Genomic DNA, 901 nt, shown 5'->3' with positions numbered 1-901 from the left:
GGTTTTGACTTAAAATGACTTTTGGAAGTGGGACCCACTTTTTATCGAAATGACCTCTGATGGAAATTTCGACTGCGTCGTTGAGTCTTGAATGTCGAATTTGGTATGGTTGCATATCTCGTTTGCGTGAACGGGGTTCCGAACGAGTTCGGAGCACCCCGTCGGAGTTTTAAGTTTTGGAATTATTGCAGATTTTCTGCAATAAATGCAGAAAAACCAGCAACACTTCCAAACTTCAAACCCTCATAACTCTCTCTTCTCTCAACCGATTTGGGCGATTCAAAAGGAAAAGTTGTGAGATTTTTCGAGGACAACGTGTTGGTGAGCTCGGATAGTGATTTGGAGTCCCCGTTTGAGGTAATTTTTGTAAAATACCTGCTGCCACACCCTTTTTGTGAGCTTGATTTTGGAAGATTTGGAGACTTGTTTTCTCAGCCATTCTAGGTCCGATTCCAATGTTTTTTGAGGCTATCTTGATTGGTTTTTTGAGGAAAACATCGTGGTGTTGTCGCATTTTACTGTAGACCGCCCGTTTCTGGTAAAGATGCTGAATTAGCTGCTGTTCCATTTCTAGTTTTTGAGGAAATTTGGGTTTTGGTTGTATGTTGGTAGTGTGTTGTTCCCGAGCCCCGAATTGTGTCCCATTTTGGGATATGAGTTGGAGGAACTGGTTAGGACTCACTTTTGGGGTTAATTTCAGAATTTCCAGCACGGGTCCCACGATTCCCGTTTTGACTCCAAAATTGACCCGTCTCCGTTTGTTGTGATTTTGGTGTCTAAACAACTGTAATAACGTTGTGATTCTATTTGATAGCGGGGCAGCGTTTCGAGGACGTTCGGAAAGGGAAAGCTCCGGAAAAGTGATTTTGGAGCGCGTGTGATTGGCCTACAGGTAGGCTAC

This window comes from Solanum tuberosum, unplaced genomic scaffold (genome assembly GCF_000226075.1).
Source record: "Solanum tuberosum cultivar DM 1-3 516 R44 unplaced genomic scaffold, SolTub_3.0 scf00840, whole genome shotgun sequence".
Classification (NCBI taxonomy): domain Eukaryota; kingdom Viridiplantae; phylum Streptophyta; class Magnoliopsida; order Solanales; family Solanaceae; genus Solanum; species Solanum tuberosum.
The sequence above is the reverse complement of the archived record's forward strand: the minus strand, read 5'-3'. Positions refer to the sequence as shown.